At 39.9% G+C, this 21,247-nt stretch overlaps 1 protein-coding gene and 1 long non-coding RNA gene across 10 annotated transcripts in view; one reads left to right on the top strand and one right to left on the bottom strand.

The window, feature by feature from the left end:
- LOC122994153 (disco-interacting protein 2 homolog C) overlaps positions 1 to 21,247 on the top strand; it is a 242,333-nt gene that overhangs the window by 65,843 nt on the left and 155,243 nt on the right. The window contains exon 1 of one of the 9 annotated variants that reach the window (XM_044368697.1): positions 12,259 to 12,531. The exons of 7 other annotated variants lie outside the window; for them this stretch is intronic. The gene's annotated coding sequence lies outside the window, so the exon portion shown is untranslated. Of the gene's footprint in view, positions 1 to 12,258; positions 12,532 to 21,247 lie in introns of those variants that run through there. One more of the 9 variants, XM_044368698.1, reaches the window with a different exon arrangement.
- Positions 16,946 to 19,274, bottom strand: LOC122994156. The gene is made up of 2 exons (XR_006406524.1): positions 18,545 to 19,274; positions 16,946 to 18,456 (listed from the first exon to the last, which is right to left on the bottom strand). It is a non-coding gene; the product is annotated as an uncharacterized LOC122994156 (long non-coding RNA).

Here is a 21,247-nt window from a genome sequence, read left to right as displayed (position 1 = left end):
TGATAATTTATTTCAAATTCATATTTTTAATTAATGCTGCCTGGGCTGGTGCTGTGATTGATGTGTCACCATAGTAGGGATGTTTAATGGCCATAAATCTCCGTGGAGAGCAATTATTCAGCTGATACCGCTGCAACTGGACATCACCGAGTCAACAATGTCACAGAGACGAGTCCAGTGTGCGTTTATTTAAGTTAAGGCTAAATGATGGTGTGTGATTTTTTTCTTTTCTAATAGCTTTCACGTCATCCCAACAGCAGCAACAATCAGGGACATTCCTTCGTTTTTCCGATGAAATCTGCGTGGATTCCAAGGCAGCCGCTGCAGGGCTTTCTTTGGACTGATGTGTTATAGTGCCAAGTGTACTTAAGTATTTAAGGAATGCTTCTTTTTCTCCATTACAGGATAGCCATTTTTGGACTATGGTCAGCTGGTTTTAAAGCCTCGAGTCTTGAGTCTGTCCAGTCTGTTTTGTAAAAGCCACCAATCTGAAAGCTAAACTTCAGCTGGTTAAAAAAAAAATCATGCAGAGGGACTGTAGTTAGTTAAAATATGCTGAGAAATCATTTCCAAATAAATGGGAGTTTTTCATATTAAGAATAAATCAAATTATTGTGAAAGGGCTCCCTTGTAGTGATGAGCCTACAGAGAATAATCAGCAATTTTGTGGCTCTACGTGGCCTGTTTTAGATCATAGGTTTGGTTTCACTGCTCCAGCATCCAGCAGTTACGGAGCAACATTATCATTCATGTGGAATCGTGTTTCTGTCCACCTGGTGAATGTAAATCTGATATTCACTCTCTTTTAGCTCTGTTTTTGCTCTCAACCAACTCCTGAGGGAAATATCTGGCTCTTTAGCTGCTAAATGCTCCACTATGTTCACCAGCTAGTCTCCAGCTAACTGTGTCTGTTTGCTGTTTGGTGCTGAGCAGGTAGTGTACAGTGACTTTTTAGAGCTTTTTCTCTGAAAACGATGCTATGAGAGCGCTTAGAGTGAACCAAAACAGTAAAGTTGCGGCCGGACAGATAAACAATGAGCTTAAACTTGTTATAAAGCTCCGTAAAGCCGAGAGGAGCTGCAGAGTCGCTGATAATTCTCTGTAGGTTCATCACTATTATTAGGTCGTTATGTCCAATTTTGTACTTGAATCATTGTTTTCTTTTGGATCAAATGGCAACAGGAACCCAGAAACAGTGCAGGTAACAGTGATCAGTAGTACATTACACCAGAACGGTTGTGTTACTGTATGAACACATTGAAATAAGTAATTTTTTACTTTTTTTGAGTCAAATCTTTGACCACAATTTCATGGCTGAAACAAGCTATCATATTAAAGGTAGAGTCCGTCATTCTGGAGAAAGATTGTTTATATACACCCTCGCCTTCATGCTCCTTCAGAAGCTCCGCCCACCAAATTCATGGATGTGCATCGTCAAGTATGGCTGATTCAGGAGCGATGCTTCAGCTGTAGAGTCACTTCTGTTCCTCTCACACTCTTATCACGAGCAGGAAAAAAAATGCGTCTCATGTGAGCACAACAGTCCATCCACACTCTCCGCCTCTCTGCGGCCTCCACACTTCTCACCTGACCTGCGTTCAGCGTCTCTGTCGTCTTGTCAGCTGCAGCTCCTGGAGAGCTGAGAGGACAAACTGCCTTCACCAGACAGAAATTTACTGAACCAAAAGTGTTTGCATGTCGGCTCCGCAGGAAGAAATCAACTGATTCATTGATACGGTCAATAAGTTCCAAACACATATGCAGCGTGATTTAAACAGCTGCTTTCTCAGATTACGTTTCACTAAATGTGACAGAAACAGACACGGAGCATTAAAAAAAACGCAGGGGGGTCTCCGTGAGATCATCTGATTCAGCGTGGGTTGACACATTTAATAAAATGGAAGCGTATCCGTTCCGTGGGAAAACGCTTTCTGTGTGAATTGGCCGTGACCTCTCTCTCTCTCTCTCTCTCTCTCTCTCCAGTTCGCCAGCCCTCGCTCATCATTCAATGGATGCTGGAGATGCGAGACTGTCATGTCCTCACACAGACAGCTGCTCTGATAACTTCCTGTCCTGAGCCAGTGTTGTGAATGAACACCGGATGGTTTTTTTCAGCTCGTGTATTGAACAATCTTTCTCCAGAATCACTGACTCTACCTTTAATAGGATTTCCATCACTGTGCATGACCGTTATGGAGCAAAAACCCTGACTGGGCATTAATCTGGATTAGCATGGTTTAAGTGTGGCGGGCCTCATTCACATAAAAACCTCTGAGGCCTCAGTGTCGGCTCAGGTAATTAGGTTGGAAAGTGAAGAGGTCAGATTGTGTTACTTCACATGGCTGCAGAATGAGTTCGGAGGCTCTGTGAGCTCCTCGGCGGCCTGAAAATGAGGAATTTGATCTTTGGAAACTGGTCTTGATCTGCAAGTGCTTTTCTTTTGAAGTTGTATTTTTTCTGGGACCTTAAGAGCAGATGATTTCTGCAGCACCTGTCCAGTGAATTTCTTTTTTTTTTTTTTTTTAATTTCAGTCGTCCTTGTAGCTCTCATTTATGTCTCAGGAGTCTGGATTTTTGTCTGGGAGTATTTTCTCAGACCTGTGGGAGTATTATTGAAGATGTGCTGTTGCAGAAGTGCAAAGGGTGCTTTTTTATGCCAGTGGTTCTACTCTGAACCCAGTGACACACATAACTGAGCTCCCTTGTGTGAAAGCAATCATTTATAACCATCTTTCATGCTGTCCATTGCTAATAAAGTGGCTGTATTCACAGCCTAATAATATACTGGTTTCGCTGTAATCAAAGACAATGAAACATTATCTTTCAAGTCTTTCAGCCTAGAAATAGTTTTATGAATATGTAAAATTTTGTAAAAACATCAATTACACTCTTCTCCTCGTTTAATGCAATTTGAATCTTTAATTTATCTGTTAGAAAGTTTTTATTCCACCACGTGAAGTCTGAACACTGGAGGGAGTTTTACAGTTTGGCTCTGTCTCCTGAAAATTTATGTTTATATGCTGCTAAATGTTTTTATGCCAAATGTGTTTTGGAGGAAACATCATTTGCTGCCTGGATTATTGTCACTGGCAATGTTTTTTCTTGTTGTTGAAGTGCAAAGTTCTTGTTCTTGTCCGAAGTCATAAGGAGGTTGTCGGGAGGGATGGGGGGTGTACAAAGTGGAGGACTTTGACATCACAGATTATGTCCTGCATCCTGCTTGTTGTGAAGTTTAGGCAACTAAAACACTTTAATTAATGTAAGAAAAGATTGTAGTTTGGTTTGCACATGTCTTGTGCTTCAAGTCAGCGTTGTCTTTTTTAATATTTGACCAAGACCACAATTTTCCCCTAATCTTAATCAAAATCGATGAGTTGCCTGAAGAGAAACTTAAAAACTTGAATCATGCTTTAGTGGCCACCAGTGGATAATATGAACCTACGAACCTTTTGTCACTTTACAGATTTCAAAATAAAAGTTTCCTCATTTAATAAGCCTAAGAGTTTACAACCATGGTAGCAGCTTTGTGAGGCTGTACTTTGACACAGTGGTGCTTTTAGCTAAATGCTAACATCAGTATGCTAACATGCTGCCCAATGACAATGCTAAAATGTTGTTGCTAAGCAGGTATATTGTTTACCATAATCACTATTTTAGTTAAGCGTGTTAGCATGCTAACAGCTGAGTCTGATTGGAATGTCATTAGTTTGGCAGGTGTTTGGGGATAAACCAAATTATGCGACAAATTGAAATGTTAACTAAATAATGGAAAAGTCTAACATTATTAAGATTTATCCTCTGGGGACCATGAATGCTTTTACAGCATTTCACAATGATCCTACTCATAGTTGTTGAGATATTTCAGTCTAGACCAAAGACTTATGTTTTCATTTAAGCATATTAATAGTTATATAAATGTATTTTTTAGGTGACCAGGTAGTTGCAGTCATAAGATCAAGGGCAGAAGGAACAACCACACAACCATCCTTTAATCACGTCCCTCATACACTGCGGCCAGGAAGTACATGCTACACCCTCTTTAGGAAGCAAAATCAGTCATTGTGCTCTGCATTGTCCCTCGTTCCATTCATGGCCGCGGCCTTTTGATCCAGAAAATCACTGTGTGAAAGGACGGTATCATCAGTGAAGAGATTTATTATTTTGCTGACAATGGAGAGGGGAGTGGTCCGGTTCCTGTGGTAGTAATGAGGTTCTCCAGTAAGGGCTTTGTTTTCCGGCTGGAAGTAGTTTTACTCAAGTTTAACACAATGCTGATGTGGCCTGTTTAAGTAATGAGGTCAACGCAGTGATATACTGGGTTTTCAACAGAAATAAGTGCTTAAAAATGTCAGATAGCATACAAAACTCTTTCTATCACTGGGTGTAGTCATCTTACATCCCCTATAATTCCCTCCTTGAGCTGGTCCCTCTGTGCATATACTGTATACAATGTATGTATAAAAAGGAAAAGAAGGAGAACAACAAACTTTTTGCTAATGTAAAATAATATTGGAAATAACACAACAGCCTAGGTTTGCTTTAAAATCAGTATATATGCTACGTCTAGCTTGGGCTGGGTGTTCTTTGAAGGTTCTCGATACCTCTGCAAAAATAATACTTTCTGATACGTTTTTTTTTTTTTGTTGAGGAATATAAATACCTTTTAACCCTTTCTGTCATAATTTCACTTCTAGAAATATCTGATCAAATGTCAAGTAAACAAAACTAAAAATGTGACCAAGTATTCAGTGCCAACTTTCCATACTTGACCCTTTTTGATACTTGATACCACTGACACATTTTGGTCATTATTCAACATGTATTTAGCCCTTCACACAGCTAATGGTCACAGTATGATGACTGATCTGTACAAGTAGGGTATAAGGCTCACTTGATGTCAAAAATGTGTTGATTCAACATTCGGAGCAACTTAAAATGCAACGCAATTAACTTAAAGTTCTATGTAGTTATAGTTTCATATTTGTATTGCAAGGCCAATACAGTAAATGTAGTGAAATGATATTATATGTTGCAGGTGTAAAGATGTTCTAGACATTGTTTACATCTCCAGTTTAGAGCCGACTACTAAGTTATTTTCATTATTGATTAATCTGACGATTACTTTCGCCATTAATTGATTAATCATTCGGTCTTTGAAACTTGACATTTCCTTGCGTGACCTGGTACAACATGTAAGACCAAGAAAAGCAGCAAATTCTCACGTTTGAAAACTCGGAACCATCAATTTTTGCTTAAAAATGTACTATAACGATTATTCTATTATCAAACTGGTTGCCAATTAATGAATTATTTCGATCAGCTAATCGATTAATCAACTAATCATTGCAGTATACTGATATTTGTGTAATTTCTCCACTTTTTTCTTACTGCTTTTATGTCATGTAGTGTATTATTTAACTCTAAATCATACATTATAATTAAAATGTCCTTGTGTGGAAACAGTTTGTTGTATCTTTATGCATGTCTCCACTCTTGCTTATATTTTTGTTCCAGCTTCTTGTCACATATGATTTTACATACGGTATTACTACGGGCGGTTTCCCGTGACCCAGTTTTCTCATGAGGAAATTCAAATTTCACAGGTCCGTGCTCACTATTCTACTTACAGCGACGTGGCAGCCGGAAAAACAAAGCTATAAACGGAGCTGTTGTATTCTACAGTACAAAAGGAAAGCCAGGTGCATGGTTTCTGTTTGCTTTTCTCTCCCTTTGAAGAGTCACACATGGCTTGTTGACGCACTGATGTAAGACCGTTTGAGCCGCTCGTAGAGATTCATTTGGAAGAGTTTTATCTTCGTCTGAACTCGTATGAAAGGGAAGACAAACACCGACTTTAGTGAGGTGGATTTCTTAACCTTTTATTCTTTGATTAAATGCTCTACAATACTGTTTATCTTTTATGTAAACATTACCAAAGAAGAAGTGAGTATTTGTCTCTGCTATCAATGATTTTGTAGCATTTTTAATATCATTTTAATATAGTGTTCACTATCTCTACTGTACTACCGCAGCTTTGCTGATATCTTGATGTCTTATAGAGATTTATGATGTTATCTCTATCACATACCAGGCAGTTTAAGTGCTCAGCGTCACTCTTTTTTTTTTTTTTTTTTTTACACACAAGAGATATCTCATCTTGAAATGAAACTGCTCTTTTTCGTTAATGTCATCACAAAAATTGCCAGCTTCACTTTGCTCCTATCAGCACTCTGCAGCACGAAGCTTCTGCTGTTCAGCTTTTTTTTTTTTTTCCTCCGTATCCTCCATCCCATCCGTCCGTCTCTCCCTCTCTCCATCCGTCTGTCTGTGTGTGATTGATGCCTGACAGAGAAGCCAGACGGAGGCCGTGCCGACTTGACTGCTCTGCTAGCTGCTATCGATTCCTTTTCACTTAAGCCACAATGAAGTATTGGTCAGCGTCAGTGAGTGTCAGCAGTGCTTAGCGAGGCGGCAGGTGAGAAGAGCCTCGAGACACTAGACTTAATTACAACTGGTCCTTGTGTATTCAGCTTCTCTTTTAGCTGCATTAGTGTATGGTGGTGGTGGGATGGATGGAAGAGGAAGGAAGCTGCGGTGTGAATGCACTACCACTAATAATGACAAAAAAGACAAGATATGATAAGTTTTAATTATTCCAAACAGGGGAAAATGCATGTTAGAGCAACACAGAAACAGACTGAGATATTTCCAGATAATATGAACTCTCAACCAAGAAATTAAGGCTTCATTTGTCAATTTTCTTATAATAACAACAGACTCCTGACTTTAGCATCTTTTTAGCTTGTTGCTGTTGGTTTTCCGTCCCACTAAACTATCATCAGCCACGTTTTCCAGCAGCAGAAAAAAAAAGCAGCTGTTCTTCACTAAACCCGCCGTGCACAAAACAGCTAACGTCAGGTCTCTGCAGAAAAATGCTCCGAATAATGGAAATTTGAACATCCGCAGTTCCATGACAAATGAACAAACTACATCTGCTGATAGAAAGCTCCAGAACAGCTGCAGAATCAACCTTCGTGGCCAGACCGATTCGTCAACTACTGTTTCCAAGGTCAAAACTTTTAATCTTAATGAATGAATAAAAAATAATTTAAAAAAAAGCCATCTAAAGGAAATTGACTAATGAGATGAACCCTGAAAGATACTGATCCCAATCAATCCCACCTGCTAAATCCACTTAATCTGTGAAGGGGAAGATGGAAGGCGGTGGAAGTAGGAAGATTTTTTTTTTTTTTTAGTGCTGTTGTCAGCTGAGAAGACGTGTTGCAAAATACATCAGCGGTTGTCAAACTGTGAGGCGCCTCCCCCCCCCCAGCGGGGCGCCAGCGCTGAGATATGAGGCGTAAGCTGCAATTTGCGTCAAAACTCGCACTTCCACGTCTTTTGAGTCATAAGCTGTGAACACACAGACATGATACACATGTTTTTTATTTATCCAGTGTGACTTACACATCCCGAGGTTATCATTATCTCTGATGCGCATCGCAAATAAACACCCGTAAATCTGTTTATGGGACTCGCCTGAGACATTTTAAAGTTTTCTTCAATATCTGCAATAGTTGTCTGTACATCCTTGGGTACATTGCAAACAGGAACTGCTAATAGCTCATTTGGCAGACTTATAATGGTGCCAATTTACTAAAATATGAACAAATAAAGGCTGTAAAGATGGGGCTGAAGTTGTTGCCATGGTTATACTTCCTGTGAGCATCCCCAAAAACATTACAGGAGCACAACTGAGAGCAAGAAACAAAGAAAAATCTTATATTCCTGGAACACTGACACTCTCCTCTCTCCATTCATACACTGATATTTGTCTAAAACCAGCAGGCATAAAGGTAGAAAACTCAATTACCACAATTTGAAATTGTTCAGTTCAGTTGTCTAAGGGGGGGGGGTGTTATTTCTTAGTTAGTATCTTGATAGCTGACAAGATGCAGAACATGTCCTTGCAGCACCTCTATGTTGCCGCTGAGCAATGAATTAAATAGATTTCTTCCTGCACAGCTATTCAGAATGTTTTGCAAAAAAAAAGCATCTGCTAAATGGCTCAAATAGAAATGTTGATGTTTGCAAAATAAGCAAATTACCGGCAAATTGTTGATGCAGAAATCCTGCTGAACAGATTTGTGTGAGCCCAGCATACAGTAAGACGGCACAATACAGGGATAATGTCACAACGTATTACAACGTATTAGGGCCGATCAGTATGCAAGGTAGTGTTGGGATTCATATCAGAAATATTACACACACAGGACATTACATTGACTTACATTCATTTCCTGGAGACTCATCCTAACCTTAACATAACCTTAAACTTACTTTAACTTTAAATCAAGTCTTCACCCTGAATGGAGGCGAGTCCCCACAACATGACTGTATAAACAGAATACAGTACCTGGTCTGCACACACACACACACACACATTGGAAACATATGCTTGTGGGGAAAAAAACCTTGCATTATTTATTGTGTGTTGTCAACAACACGTGCCTCCTGACTGTCGCATGATACACAGGAAACCATATGTTAACCCCCCCCCCCCCCCCCCCCCCCCCCGCTGTCAGAGTTATATTAGCGCTGTAGCATAAACATGTTTATATCTGTTAGAAGGGCAGATTGACTTTTAAGACTTCAACAATAATGTAACTTTGAGAAACAACTCAAGCCGCTAATAGTTTTTCATTTGAATGGAAATCAATGGAATCAGTGCAAACCTGGTACATCAGGAAAAATGCTTTTAAAATATCTCACATAACACAACAGCATGGTTTATAAAGTGAAACTCTAATACTGTATCTAGCATTTTTATGTTATTATATGAACTGAGGGTTCGTCCTTAAGAGCAAAGTTTCCTGACAGCACAAGCTTGTTTAAAAAAAAAAAAGTTCCAATAAATTTGTAAAATATTTTTCATCCAACAGTAGGAGCTGTTTTTCATCCTCTTCCCTCCTCATCCTAACCTGTCAGTCCCAGCAGGAGCTTGTTAGTCAGCCTTCACCTGGGTGGACACACACACACACACACACACAATACACACAAATACACACAAATACACACACACACACACACACACAATACACACAAATACACACACGCACACACACACAAGGGATGCAGGAAGTGATTGCAGATTGTAACACTGTCGGACCTGCTGGCATGTCCGTGACTTTGCATGCCAAGAGATGGTGAGAGATTCATCCTCCTCCATCTCATCCTCCCTTTCTTACTGTCAAACACACACACACACACACACACACACACAAACACACACAGGAACAGTCAGATTACAAATAAAGGAGAAAGGAGCGGTGTACAGTAGTCTGTATGATTGTATTTCTGCTACAAAATGGAAAAAAAAGGAAATCCATAAAAAATTAATCATAGAAAACAATGTCGGGACTCTCATGAATTAATGTATGCGGTCATATTAGAATGTAAAGATATATTAAAGGGAGAAATGTCTCTATTATTTATTTCTTGTTCTTTTTCTTGCGTCAGTGTTGATGAAAATCCTTTAAAATATGTATATATACATTATTTAGTTGTATGTAAAAAGAGAGAAAAGTGGGAGGAAAGTGAGGGATGTTTAGTTTGTTTTTTGGCCAAATTAGATATTTATTTTCTCTTTAAAAACACTGTATATGATAGAAAAAGGCATATTTGTTGGAAGAATTACACTAAAAAGATTCTTGAAAGAAACAAGCAAACAGATTTGAATAATTTTTATGTTTTTTTTAGTTTTTGCCGACATGACAGTCAAGACCGACAAAAAACAAAAAATTTGAACGGTCGGTGCTCGAACCGAGAACGTCGTGATTACAAACACTTGACCGCAGGAACAACGAAGTTAAGCCATATGGCATAGAGACCTTTTCAGGGGTCGCCACCGAGGTAAAGAGGTGGGGGTTATTACGACTGTTAATTGTTTATGATGACACAATTGTAACGTTTTCCATAGTAGATCTCGCAAAGTTTACATATGTGACATTATGGGGGAGAGTGGAAAAGAGGAGGAAACATGTAAAATGTATAATGTTTACACTTGTGTGATATACTGATGTACAAAAAAAAATTGATCGAAACAAAAAAGGAACAACGAAGTTAAGTTGTCAAACACTAAATCTGATTTGTGATCTTGAACGCTGCACATATCAGTTCATTTCTCATCACATGCAGGAACTTATCAATGCAGCTCGGCGGGGCGTCATCGCTCTTTGTAGCTGTTGTGTGTGTGTGTATTATAAGCCGTCATGTCTCTGTCTACATGTGAAGTATAACAAGTCTTCTGATTTGCTCATTTTTGTAAGAATGTGTCTGTTATGAGGCTCAAATCTGTGACTCTCTGGTGACAAAACCAGCCGGTTCACCATTCCACCTTAAATCCAGGGAAACGTGGACTCATGTGTCAGTTTGCCTGAAGGAGATTTAGCTCTACAGTGAGCACGCTGCCCATAAATGGACACAATACAAACTAGAAGGCAGAGGATCTAGAGGAGGGGGAGATAAAGAGAAAAAAAAAGGAGGGAAAGAAGAGTATAAAGAGAGTTAGAAGAAAAAGTGAGAAGTGGTGAAAGAGAGAGAGAGAGAATGAAAGGGAGAGAAATCAGATGGAGAGAGTCAACAGAAGACAAAAATAGCAGAGGAAGGAATGCCAAAAGAAATGAAAGAGAAGAAGAGAGAGAGAGAGAGAGCGAGCGAGAGGGCGCGAGCGAGAGGGCGAGCGAGGGGAAAAGTGATCCCTCGGCCAACCCAAACACAGGAAACGCCAAAGTCGAAAAAGAAAAGAAAGAAACATCTTTTAAGAGAAACAGAGATCACCTGACTCTTTGAAGCCTGCTGACACTATCCTGAGGTGAACTTAGAGGGAGGTTCTCTTTTCTCCTGCAGAGGTCAGAGGTCGTGGGGTGGTAGGACAGACTGTTACGAGCTCTCACTATGCAGTTCGTTGCACCTGTTAGACGACTTAAACCTACTTCATCACCAAGCTGTATTTCAGTCTGCAGCACGTAGCAAGAAAAATGTAAAAGCTACCAAATGGGAATATATACTGAAAAGCACATTTAAAGGTGACATATTATGCTTTTCTGTTATTTATATACTGTTATGTTGTTGAATGTCTATGCTGAACTCGGTCTAAGTTCCAAAACTTGAGGATAATTTATGTAGAAATGCTCCCTGCAAGTCAAAAGTCAGGGCTTCAACCTGCTCTGAATGCTTAGATTGTGATGGTTTTTTCTACCTTTGTCGCGTGTGCCGTCTGTTCTCATTGCAAAAGTTTTTCTGTGTGTTGTTTTTGTTGTCCGCTCTCATATTTCGGATCAGATATTGTCTCCAACATGTACGCATGTATTGGAGAAGTTGACATTTCAAGTAAAGAACAAGGAAAAGTAGTGAAATCCTATTTCTATATAGTTTGTTTCATGGTAGCCTCCAGTGGGGTATATGTATCCACTGGGGAAGCTTCCTGAAGCTGACCAATCAGAACAGAGTGTGCTCATCAGGAGGCGGGCCTTAAAGAGACAGGAGCTAAAACGGCCTGTTTCAGACAGAGGCTGAGCTGAGGGATAAATGTTAGTATGAGATGAATAAGTGAGTTTTTTTTTAACTGTAAATCATGCAAAGATATTCAAGTAGAGCCCCAGATTACAAATATAGACCTCCAAATGTGCAAAATATGCCCCCTTTAACAAAAACAGTCAACAGATAAGGAGTGCAGGGTGTGCCCAGCTAGCTTACCTTTAGCTAAACTGTGCTAACAGGGCAGGTATCGTAATCAAGTAACATTAAACTTACCAAAATATTGCGACAACAGTCCGACTCAAAAAGCCAAAACCTGCTATAAGTCTTCATATCTTATTAACGGAGCAATAGCCTAGTTTCCAAAATGACCATCAGCACACTTATTATGGGGCCCAAATTTAGTTTAAAAAAAAAAAAGACTTAGTATTTCTAGAGAGAATTTTAAATGGGGGTCAGTTGGAGCATCTAGCAGCTGTCAGCGGCACTTTAAGGAACTTCCACACTGGCTTCAGTCTCAAGCCGTGATACAGTAGCTGACATTTCTCACACTAGGTGTATGTATGCACGTGTCAGCCTCTGTGTGTGTGTGTCTGTGTGTGTGGGTGTGTGTGTATGGGTGTGGATGTGTGGGTGTGTGTAAGGGTGTGTGTATGGGTGTGGATGTGCATCCAGCCAGAAGGACCCTGTCACCCTGAGTGGAGTGCGAGGTGAAGTGACAGATGTGGATCAGCAGGGAGACCGGCCAGTGCAACTGTGCCACGGTTAAATAATGCAGCAGATCTAATTCATACACCTGAATTATGTAGACAGAGCGACCGTGTTTCTTGAGAGTGTTTTTCTTGTGACACAGACACTCTGTGTCTGAGGACTTGAGGCCAGACACCCAGCCGAGACAGCGAACCTCCAGACAGTCTGGAGGTCAGTCAGGGAGAGACGACGAGCTGACAGAGAAACCTTTAACAACGCCCTGCTTTCTGGCTTCCTCTGGAGGTAAATACATAGAATTATAACATTAATATATCGACGGCATGCTAAATTTGACACGAGAGGATATTTCCTGTAAACAAACTAGAGCGTCGGTAATTGTTTTGTGTTTTCAAAACAAGTTAGAGGGTGCTGTTTGTGCTGATGGAGCAAGTAAAGCTAAAGCAGTAACACTTTCTAAGAAGGTAAAGAGATTATAAGGTGTGACTACTTGTGCTTTATATATAATTAAAATAGCTAACAAGAACACTAGAGTAGTTAGTAATTAAGTAAGTAATAATTTTGTTATAAATGTAAGATTGTGCTAAAAGTTTTTATAAGATTTTGGACTGTAATAACAGCGCATATCATCACAAACGAGGACAGGTTGTATATCTCCAAATGTTCCCCTTTTTGGGATTTAATGTGTGGATAGAAACTGAAAACCTGAATAGAAACACATGTTAATGATCTGTCAAAACCAGGTTGGATCTACACTGTTCACTGGATGTGTGAGTTAATTGACAAAGTATTTCTGAATACTGGATTACGAGTCAAAATGTTCTGACTAATGAAGAGACTAGCGATGTAAGTTTGAAGTTTGGTCAGCAGTTATATATGCTAATAAGTCGTTAGTAAAGAGGTTTTAATCCATCAAGTTTGCAGTTTTTAATAAACACATTTTTATCTAAGTAAATGGTCAATGGTCAAAGGAGATTTTTCCCAACCTTTCAACCCAGAAGTTGTTATTAATGGTTTATAGCTGCTCTATAAAGCATTAGTAAATGATTTATTACATGTTAATAAACAACCCTGTATAATGAGGACTTTATGAGAAAGCGGTTTTGCTAAATCTCCAAATCTATGCTGACGATGGTTGAAAAATCCCCTCCAACGTGTTCATCGTTGCCCTGAGGGGGATTATGGGAGATGCGGTCTTCAGAGAAACTACCTCAAGAAAATTTGAGGTAGATTCCAGATGTTTGAACATCCTCTGATTTGAGTTAATAATGAATCATCAAATGCTTCACTTGGCTCTTTTAAAAAGGGATTTTCCTCATATTTTTCATTGGTAATTAATTTTCTTTAAAGCTCTTTGGAATACAAAAAAAGAACCATATAGACTCAGTGTGGTGCAGACAAAAAAGAGACACCTGTTGTGTGTGTTTTTTTTATCAGTATGTCACACAGGAGGAGCTTCAGTACAGTATGTAAGTAGACATCATGCTCCTCCACAATCATAAAAGCTGTTATTTAGACTGCAGGAGATGCAGACGGACACACAAACAAACACCTCCAGCTTCTGCTCTTTCCTTCCTTCACACGTTCACAAACTGACGGTCTCAGATAAGAACCCTTAAAGGTCTTGTGTGTGTGTGTTTGTATGTATGTGTGTGTGTTAGTATGTGTGTGTGTATGTGTGTGTGTGTTTGTAGTCCAGACTGATCTATTTCAGCTGACACCTGATTTGAGAAGTGTGTACTTGTTCAGTCGCAGCTGTGGCTTTTAATAAAGTGACGATCGGCGTCACATTTGTTTTGCCGACATAGTTTTGATGAATATGACGAAGGCGTAGTAATAAACAGACCTAATATGATTTCACACAGACGTGAATGAAAACTGACGCAAAAGGAAAGACATAGAAGAAAAGCTTTTCAACTTTTTGGATTTTTTTTTTTAACATGTAATGATCTTTAATATGATTGGAATCACATTATGCTGCTTTATGAAACGCGTCTGTCCGGGAAAACAAAAAGATTTGGCAACAGAGAGGTTTCGGTGAGACTTCAGAGTGATGGGCGTCGTAAAACGCTGCACATGGCACATACTGCCGGTCAGGATGATTAGATTTTTTTTTTTTTTTTTTTTTTTTCCAGAAAACACAGGAGGACAATTATTGTGAATAAAACTTTTATTTAATTTAAGAAAAAAATGTTTCAAAGTGTACTAAACTAAAACATGTTTAAATCAATGAAATGTAATAAACAGCATCATCAGAGTCCTTACAGATTAGGTCAGTATCCTTAATACTTAGTTACTGACCTACTTAATGCTTATATTGAGATAAGACAGCTGTATGAAGCTAAAAGACGTGCCAAAGATGCTCATTATAAATTAAAATTGTATTATATACTGTACATAGCAGCAGAAGATATGCAGCGTTGATTAAATACTGTATGTAAATTATTTTCCACAAGTCAAAGTACCATTAAGTTCATTTTTCAAGTAATTGGACACGATCATCTAGATAGAAGATGTTGGAACAACAAACACTTGATCCACTCACGACTGTATCTGATATCGATCCATTAAAATACGTCCTGATCATCCCCGGTCCCCATCCTTAGGATCGGCTCAGGACATCCTCAGCATATAATGAAAAAAATAAATAAATAAAAGAGAAGAAAAAATGATCAATCTAATGTTTGGACCTGACTATCCTCTTGACATTAGAAGTCTGAAAACATTACATTCATTTTGGCAAAGTGTTGGAAAAATGAGTATGTTTGTGTTGGAGAAAATGGTAAGTGCTTGGGTGTGTGGGTGTGTGTGTGTGTGTGTTTTCCTGCAGTGTGTGGTCTGGATGGGCGTGGACAGTATCTGTCAGATATCGAGGTCAGACGGAGATGCAGAGAAAAAAGGGAATACTCTGGAGATCAAATAAAGGATGAAAGAGACAGCTGCATAAAGGTAGACACACAGAAGACAGAAGAGGGGAACACTCAGTAGGTCAGGCTGTCGGAGGAGAGAGAGGACGAGCGAGGTAGACGGAGACAGAGAGAGAGAGAGAGAGAGTGGTGAGAGGTCCCCAGTGTGGAGATGAACCCGTTTCCCCAGCAAGGAGGAGGGGGTAAAGGTCTGTCGACAGGATTTGCTCCAACGCGTGTTAGTGCTGTTTTAGACGGCATGAAAGATTCATGGAGATAATAAGGGCCCGGCTGGTCGGCGGGGGAAGGACACTCTGATGGAGACGTTGGTGGTGCAGGAAAGAGCTGAGGGAGGAGCTGAAAGTGGGTCCACATCCTGCAGACTGACAGATGTATACAGCGCGTTCAGGGAGGTAGTTTTACAAGTTGTTGTTTGATGTTTGATGTCGTCTTGTTGCTGCGGCGGCGGCGGTCTAGATTGTTAAACCTTGATTTACGCTGATGACATGTGCACTTTCCTCTGGCACTGTCACCTGGTAGAAACTAGTGGAAGGAAATCAGAGTACAAACAACGTCCACTTTTACTGACGTATATGGAAAAGCTAAAGCAGACCTGGGCTGGATTAACGTCTGATGTAAATGGCAACAACGACAACAAGTCCTGTATGAATCGGACCAGTGCAGGTTGAACACTTCTCACTAGACCCACGTCGTACGCAAGTCTGCTGTGTTACAGTGGTGTTAGTTAGTTACTTTACTGCCTGTTACTACTACTTAGTGCCTGCTGCATGGAAATATTTTTTTATGAGCCTTAAAAGAAGGTTTGGTTCATTAGTTCAACAGATGCTGCCAGTTGTGTACATAATATTTGATCATATGTAAATAATGACTAATGATTAATAGACTAATAATAATTTTTATACCTGTAGCAAAAGGTTTCTGTCACCGTGCAACATTCAAGAACACTTATCATGAACAAAAGGGAACATATACAGTAATATATAGTAATTTAAGGTGGTATTGTAGTCAACAAGCTGTTATTAACCAACATTATCTCCTTAAGAAATAGATTCTCTTTAAAAGTTACTGCAGTTTGGATGTTTTTCTTGTATTCGCAGAGGACTTGTAGTAGTTTGTAGTTTTAATGGACTGAACTGAAATCCTGAAATATTTGTTTGGCTTTGAGAATAATAATCCCAGTGTGTCAGTTTGGCTGCGGTGAACGTTTTATCAGCTTCAGCCAGCTTTTTATCAGGCCTGGTAAAAGATAAAGCGATAAGAGAAGAGAAGCGAATGGTGCTCTGAAGTGGTAGATTTTATTTTGGAGATTTTTGAACTGGAAGTCCTGTTGAACTATCTGATGGTTTAAAGATGTGTTTTGTTTATTAAAAGCAACGATGCATGAGAAGAACGTGGGTGTGATGGTGATGTAATGATCACCTGTCATACCGCTGGTTAATGCAGTTGCTTATTTCTGTTTCTACATACCTTTCCTCCGTTGTAAATCCTCTGTTGCTTAGCGATGCGGTGAAGTATTTCCTGACCACACATTTCTAAGGTCAGGCAGTGAGATGCTGGTGTCTGTAAACATCAGTAGTCACTGGTGCTGAGCCATGATGACCAGATCTGCATATCATATTGTGCCTTATTTCCTGAATACAGAGATAACCGTGGGAAAAAAAAAAAAAAAAAGCGCAGAGATAAGAGTTTACTAAGCTGCTAAGCTTCTGCGGTTCCCAGCCGATTTGGCTTGTGACCCGTCATCACAGTTTATGGCCATAACAGGACAACAGTTATGAGCAGTTCAACCAAATGATGTTTATTTTTCCTTTACAGATAGGATTTCAATAGAGGCCTGAAAAAGGTGAAAGTATTCACAAAAACATCTCACAAAAAAAACAGAGAAAATTCAGAAAGAAATCAGAAAATAATAAAGAAAATATTGCTTTTTCCCTTCTGTCTATTTAACCACATTGGGAGGTTCTGATCCTCAGGTTAGAGACCGCTGGGCTACGGATTAGTCTTGTAAGAATACAAAACTAGAAGGACCTCACTGCATGATTATGTTTTAGAGTAATACAACCTGATGTGATGCTGGGACTTGTCAAAGGGGTTTGGACCCAGTAAAATATGATTAAATGTCCAAAGATGGCAACATGACAAATCTGTTGTCTGTCGCTGCAACAATAATATAATTATTGCAAAAAAAAAAAAGGTTTTTGGTATGACGAGGCAGGAGGAAGCAAAGAACGTTTGCTCGTTCCCTTCAAATTAAGACAGAGCTGCAGTCAAGAAAACAGGCCCAGCTGCTCCTGGAAGTTGACAACGGAGGAGGATTTGCGCCAGAGTTTTACAGTAGTAAGCAGAGCGCTGCATTATCAGCATACCAGAAGTTCCTCCGTCAGTCTGTCATCACATTCCCTTCTGAAGACCACCTGCTAAAGGGAGAGGGGGGGGGGGGGGGGGGGGGGGACATCGCCGAGGGAACAAACCTGACCTCTCCATCTACGGTTTTTATCCATCCATCTTTCACTTGAGCGTTTCATGTTGTTGTTGCTGTTATGATCAACATGAGTTCAACATGACGACGAGGGTTTCAGGGTGACTGGGAAGCTAACAGCAGGCTCGTTATCTGTCCTCAGGCTATCCAAACTCTTCATTCTCTGCTGTATCCTGTTACCTTTTACGTCTTCTGGTGCCATTATGTTCTCAAGACTGGGACTGACGCCTTCATTTACCGACTCCACATGGACCTGGGTCAAATTTTAGAGTTAACATGAACTTTTTTGCTTTGACTGCAGCAAACGGCTCAAAATAGATAAGATCTGTGTACTTTCTCTCTTTCCCTCTCTGACTATCTGATACTCTTTTATATGTTTTCCTCCCTTTCTCACCACTTGTATTCATGCACACTGCCAAAGATATGTCAACATGTTTGTCCGCATACTTTTGTGTACTTCTGGTCTGAGGTGTTTCTTCCAGGTTTGTGCTTGGCCCCTTAGTTTGCAGCAGATATTTTAGAGAATGGCATGCTTCCAACTTTGTGGCAACAGTTTGATAAAGACACTTTCCTGTTTCCACTTGACAATGCCGCTGTGCACAAAAAAAAAAAAAAAAACTGGGGTTTTCCCAGTTTGGTGTGGAAGCCCTGACCCTCACCCTCATCCAACATCTTTGGGATGAACTGAAATGCCGATTGCGAGCCAGGTCTTATTGCCAAACATCAGTGTTGGACCTCACTGATGTTATTTTAACTGAATGGGAGCAAATCCCCACAGCTAGGTTCCAAAATCTGGTGGAAAGCCTGAAACCAGAAGAGTGGAGGCTGTTACAGCAGCAGATAACACATCAACTATCACATATATGGGTGTAAGGCTCAGGTGTCCGCATACTTTCGGCCGTGTTGTGATTCTGGTCTCTCGGCTTCTCGAGCACTCTCTGTTATCTCTATTGGCTTCAGTGCTGCAATCCTCGCTAATCTCGTCTGGTGTGACGGAGTGCTAGCGGCCAGGAGAGGAGGTACGGCTCCCTGTTGAAGGAGGCGTCGTACTCCCATGATAACACCTTCACCTCCGGCCCGCTCCTCGCCAGCTGGCCGCGGCGTCTTATCTGGCCAAGAATAAGCAGCAATTGCCCTTTAGCAATAAAACAGATAAGCTAGGCTAACAGTTTAGCTTGGAGAGCCAAACTGCCCCACAACTGCAGACACCATACATTCCCACGCTAACTTCTTGCTTGATAAGCCTGTAGCTGGATCTAACATTTTAGCTTGTCGGGTATAAATTCAGCTCCTTGTTTGGACATGACAACAGTTAGCTTCAAGTCCAGGAAGACTGGCAGTAACCTGGAGAGCCTACACTTTGGGATTTAATTAAAAGAAAAGAGTCAGACTGCAAACTACACTTGCTAATGCATGCTAGCTTGAATATAGGAACTTTGAAAGCAAGTTCTACCTTTGCAGAGTGTACTAATATTCTGTTAGTGCATAATTTAAATGATGAATACATGAAAAATATAAAACAATAGTTAAACTGAGCAGCCTGGAGAGCCTACACTTGGAGATTTAATTAAAAGAAAAGAGTCAGACTGCAAGCTACACTTGCTAATGCATGCTAGCTTGAATATAGGAACTTTGAAAGCGAGTTCTACCTTTGCAGAGTGTACTAAGATTTTGTTAGTACATATTTAAAATGATGGAAACATGAAAAATACAAGAAAAGCAGCCTTGAGAGCCTACATTTGGAGATTTAACCAAACATTGCACCATTTATTGGGTCACCAAACATTTACAAGCTGTGGCGTTTACTAGTTTGGCCATAGCAGCTTTTCACAGTCAGTTTTATGTTTGAAGAGTGAATCATGGTTTTGTTATTCAGTACTTTAATTCACAATTGACACCAAAATCAAAAGAAAAAAAAAAAGCACAAACCCTACACATGAAGTGTAAGGAATGAATGAATCGATACTAAAAAGTCATCCATGCTAACAAGGCTATCGTTCCTGCTGAGTGGAGTTCAACCTTCAGGTGGTTTTCTCAGTGCTTGAGGTGACCTTGTCTGGGCCGTAGTAAATAGATTTTCTGTTCTGCTCCTTTCTGATGGCGGATGACTTTAGATGGTCAGATTTAGCTGCTAACAACAGTCGGCAACTCTAATCTCCCCCCCTTCAGGCACAACCAGTCGTCATAATGCAGCTGATGTTTCTCTCTGCTGATTTTTTTTTTTTTTGCTGTATCACGCTGCTGCAGCTGAAGGACAATAAAAGGTTATTTTACAGTAAACCAACCTAAACTCATTGTTTTTTTTTCATTCCTAGAGAGAATTTGTGGTGCTCGGTAATGATTTTATTATGACCAAACCTTGTTTTTACAACTTTGTCCAATGCTTGTGAGTTATTGTGTTATTAGTACGGGCCTATCAATCATTTACCAATACTTTCTGTGACATTTATTGTTCACAGTAACCTTTTTGAAATAAATTATGAGATTAAAATTGCTGTTTTCATTTAAGGAGTATGAGAGCAGAATTTTTATTAAGGGAATATAAACCCCTGATTTAATGAAAATGTAATTTCTGTTTGTTTACATTGGAGGTTATTTTCTCATCTGATTATAACATGGTGTTTTCTACTTTTTTATTCACAACCACATCAGTGAACAGAACACTTTTACAACATAATCAAATATCACAGTGGATAATGGATTATGATGCCATCAGAACAATGGCAAATGAGTAAAAACCACCTGTATAATGTTCATAACAACACAGTACAACTATGAATACTGCTACGTCTGTGTGATGTGCAATGCAGTGAGAAGTTACATCAGGACTAAATCAGTGTTTAAATAATTGTACTTTGGAGTCAGACGGAGCTGCTTCCCATTATAAAATATGAGTGATTTTACAAGTCTCATTATGGCCTTTCTGCTGCGACGGAGCTGCCAAGGTGTCATCGCCGAATGGAACTCCTAATTGCGTAACGGTTAAATGAGAGAGTGTAATTAGAGCTGATGAGGAGGGGCGGGTGGAGGGCGGGGGGGAGTGGGGGGGGGGTAACAAGGTTGTTCAGCTATAAGGGCAGATGAGGACACTTTTAGACACCACAGAATCCAGTTTAGTTTTCAACATATCAGCCTCAAAACACCCTGCGATCGTTAATAACCTCGCTGATTCTGAAACGCGTCGATGTTTGAAGTGTCGATGCTCTTTGCCCGGGCTGCAGTCTGACTTGTTGAGGCTCAGCTGACGTGACAAGAGTAAATATTGTAAACGCTGCTGTCACGGCGGAGCGTTTGCTCTGGATAATGTCTGTCTGGGTCTCGGTTTATTGGCTGTGTGTCTCTTGTTGAGTCAGTGCAGGATGTGCAGCGAAGAGAAGGTTATATGGGAAGGAAACATTTGTATAAGTAGTATGTATATATGTACTGCAAGTATGAGTAATTGTTCTGAAACATGACATGACAATCATTTTTCACATATCGAAGACTTTAGTGGCTTAGTTTCCATTTAAAAAGAATCCAAACTTGAGCTCGACGGTTCATTTTAGATCTTGATTTAACTATCTGAGCTCAAGATCTGAAGCTAATATGAAGCTTC

Source organism: Thunnus albacares, chromosome 12, assembly GCF_914725855.1.
Source record: "Thunnus albacares chromosome 12, fThuAlb1.1, whole genome shotgun sequence".
Taxonomy (NCBI): Eukaryota; Metazoa; Chordata; class Actinopteri; order Scombriformes; family Scombridae; genus Thunnus; species Thunnus albacares.
The sequence above is the reverse complement of the archived record's forward strand: the minus strand, read 5'-3'. Positions and strand labels throughout refer to the sequence as shown.